Below are 4,293 nucleotides of genomic sequence, written 5' to 3'. Positions count from 1 at the left end.
TGCGGAGGGTACCATTATTAACCTCATTTTATAGGTGAAAAAACAGAAGGTTAAGGAACTAAATAATAAGGTCATAGATCTTGTAGGTCATAGAACCCAGCTTCAAACCCATGCCTGGCTGACTCCAAAGCTTGCACTCAGAACCACTATGCTGTTCTGCCTCTAAAACTAATGAAAAAGGAGATAACCCACCAGGTTCTTCTGCAGGATTCCTTTTGCAGAGATATTTTTCCATTCAACACACATTTATTAAGAATCTACTATGTACAAGCCTGTGGGACAAAGCTCGGTAAATGTTTATAAACTGAATGACACTGAATTATAGTTCAAGACTGCAGAAGTCAGTTGATCGAGGAACCCTGTCCTCCAGGAACAACTTCTGCTCTCAAGAGAAGATAGAAGGAGAAAATATAACGGCACATAAGTGACGCTAACTCAAGTCTGAAACATACTATAAAAATGATGACAAAATATGCTGTGATAAAGTGTGGTAAAGTAAGAAATTAATTCTTACCTGGAGACAACACTATTTGAGACTATCGCAAACCCAAGGATATTCTATTGAACATAGCGTAGAAAGCTTCCTAATGTCTTATAATAGAGTGCGATTACATAAATTGTTATATACTCACATGTATATAGACAGCTATTTAAAATTATGCTGTAGCAGGAAAAGGTCTATTGCTGTGGAAAGATGTGCATCCTACAAAAGTAAAAAAGAAAACAAAATAAAGTGAAAATATCATGTTAAAGTAGACTAGGTTATCCATCATTTATTTTTGAAAAAGCAGCAGATGTACACATACATGCAAACATGAAATGCATGTTTACATGAACATAAAAGAAACATGAGGTTCATGTGTTTGTATGCATACCAAAGACACATATTATGTACATTATATGCTTGTGTGCCTATGAGCGTCGCATGCATGTGTGTGCTCATACATCATGTGCACTCATGATATACGTGTATGTGCACATTCATATGAAAAAACATCTGGTATACACAAGTGTTTGTTTACATTTTGAATACAAATTGTATGTTTATATGTTTATATGCAAGACACTTTATGATATACATGCATGGGAGAGGTCCACATGATGTATTCACATGTTTTTGCGCATATGAAACATACATATACATTTGTACATTTGTATGCACAGGAAAGATAACTCTGGTGTGCATTTACATTTGTGTGCATATAAAAGATAAGTGATGTATAGATATGTTGGTATATAAGACATATACAATGTATGTTTGTATGCACATGGGAGACACATATACTCATGTTTGTGTGCATGTGATACACTTTTATGTTTGTATGCATATGGAAAAGACATATGATGTGCATGTTTGTATGCATATGGAAGCACTTGGAATACACCAAGAAGTTATCAGTAGTCATTTCTAGATAATTGGAATTATAACTGTTTGATATGGCTCGTTTGCTTATCTTTTTTTTTTATGTTTCTGTAATTCACATATAATTTCTTTTGTAATAAGAGTTAACAATATACAAAATTCCATTTCAGAAGCATTGCATGTTTCATGGGTTCAATATCTTCCACAACTAGGGACATACATTTTTTTTAAGAGAGAACTGGGCACACTGCTACAGTACAATGGCCAAAACCTCAAAGGGCTGGGCCACAGAAATTTTTTTTATTAGTTTCCTTCTAAAAAATAATTAACTTCATTGTGAATAATAGAAAGCATTTATTCAGGGAAAATTGGATTTAAAAATTAAGGGGAACTTTAAATATGACATTAGGAAGAGAATTTTTGAATACCTGAATACCTTCCTCACTTTCTCAGAACCGTTCTATGAGGGTCTGATATAACAATAATTAAGTTCCAATGCCCGGGGTGGGAAGGAGTAAAGGGGCACTAGTGGGGGAAAATATTGTCCAGGCGATATCAGGTCTCTGTTTTAATTCAACTGCTCAACATTTCACGTCTCTGTTTAATTTTAACTTTTGCTCTTGTCAGTATTTTATTGTTTATCTCTCTTTAAAAAAACATTGCCTAACTTTAATAAAACTTGGTTTATTGCCAAATGATACTCATGTGAATTGTAAGTTCAATTGAGGTGAATCCTCAAACAATAGGCTGGCTGATACAAATGTTCAACGATGTATACCTTCTGTTGTTTTTAATATAATTCAGTGCCATTTGGTACATGCAGAGGTTACAAAAATGAGTAATTTCATCGAGTGAAATATATAACCTACAAGAAGTATGACTACCTATAATTAGAAAAAAAGAGAGGGAGGAGAATGCCTGATAGAGAGCAGTGCTAGGATTCCCCTGACCCTTATTTCCTGTGCCCCTTTGGTGGGATGTCCAGACAGACGCATTCCTCTTATGATGACAATAAGTCAGCATCCCATCCCATGGCATGCATTCCTGAGGACAGATGATGTTATAATGGCTTCAGGGCTGTGGAGCATCCTGAATGTAATCATGCCAAAGACAGAATCTAAAATGTAGATTTGTCATGTCTTAGAGAGAAAAATAGCTACACAACATAATTTAACCTCTGGAATAGCAAGGTGTTTTATAGAAGGATTGTACTGTATTTTTCAATTTCTGTTTTCTGGCTGCCAGACAAATGGGAGAATCCTGGTGTCGGGGCACCCCCAAATCACCCATAACCTTGAAGCCTAGAATCCAAGAGATTTGCTTTCCTGAAAAGAAATGTGTCCCGTGATGCAATAACATCCTTCGCTACAATCAGCTTTCCAGAAGTTGTCTTTATCTCCAGGGACCAGGAATGCAGAGAGTCTTAAGAACTCCCCACCCCTGAGGGAAGGGCATCTGCATCAACTAATCACTAATCCATGTCTGTTTCTGAGGCAGCAGTTTTTCTGAAGATAAGTAGATAGCATGGGATGGAGCTAACTAGAGTTTCCAAGGCCCAACTAGGGTGAGCTTCCACTATTTACAGATGCTCAAGGGAAAAAAGAAGCTTGGACAAGTCAATGTGAACCATGAACTAGGCTGATGGGATATTAGTGGCTTCCATGAAAATCAAACAAAGGTAGTACATTTTACACCTCCTGGTAATTTTACAAAATAGCCATTATTTGAGTGCTTACCTCTGCACCAGGCACTATACTAACCACATTAAATATGTCCTCCTGTAGAATAGATGTTATTATCATCATTTTGCAGATGTGTAAATTGAGGCTCAGAGAAGCCGCCTAACTTTCCGAGGGCTACACAATTAATGGTAAAGTCAGGATTTGAACTTGGTCTGTCTGACTTAAAAGTCCACGTTTGCAAACATGGTGTTATAAGAAGACCTGAACATTTTTGAGGTCCAGTGAAATGAGTTTAATTGAAAAGAATATCTGTAAGTACAGACTTTCAGTCCCCATAAGACATGTGCTTCATAAACTGAGCTCTTGGCACTTTATCAAATGTATGCAGCTTAGTTTTAATTTTCTCTTTCTCTTGAAGTTTGCAGAACAGCTATAATGACTAATTTTACATGTCAACTTGGCTAAATCATGATGCCCAGTCATCTGGTCATACAACAGCTTAGATGATGCTGTGAAAGTATTTTTTTTTTAGATGTGATTAACATTTAAATCAGTAGACTGAGTGAAGTAGATCACCCATTGTACATAAAATGGGTGGACTTCATCCAATAAATTGAAAGTTGTAAGAGAAAAGGATGAAGTTCTCTAAGAGAGATGGAAGTCTGTCTAGACTGCAACTTAGAAATTCTACTTGAGTTTCAAGCTTGCCCAGAAGATTTTGAACTCAGGAGTATAACATTAACTTTTACCTGAATTCCCAGGCTGCTGGTCCACCCTATGGAGTTCAACTTGCCAGCCCCCACAGTCATGTGAGCCAATTTTTAAAAATCTCTGTCTTTTTGTTTCTTATCTTTCTGTGTGTATCATTGTAATAATCATTATATATTATATAACTATATTATATTGGTTTTTATTGTAATAATATGTGTATTATTGCTTCTGTTTTCTCTAGAGAACCCTGACTAGTACAGTAGCAAAAAAAAAGACCCATGGGACTCTCTTTAAAGATCTTTCTTTAAAGATGAGGAAAGGCACATAAGAAAAGAGTTGGCTATTTTTACACTGTTTTCAATTTCCCTTACTGTATACAATCTAATATATCACCAAGCTCTCTTGGACCCAGAAGTTTGCGTCATTTTCACTGCCCCAACGTACGCACAAGAGATTCTCACCTTCCAGCAAGCACATCTCACTGCAGCAGGAATTCTACACATGGCAGACTTTTTTGCAATTAATACGTGTGTTGTT

The sequence above is a fragment of the Rousettus aegyptiacus genome, unplaced genomic scaffold (genome assembly GCF_014176215.1).
Source record: "Rousettus aegyptiacus isolate mRouAeg1 unplaced genomic scaffold, mRouAeg1.p scaffold_m13_p_1, whole genome shotgun sequence".
Classification (NCBI taxonomy): Eukaryota; Metazoa; Chordata; class Mammalia; order Chiroptera; family Pteropodidae; genus Rousettus; species Rousettus aegyptiacus.
This window is presented reverse-complemented; position numbering follows the sequence as displayed.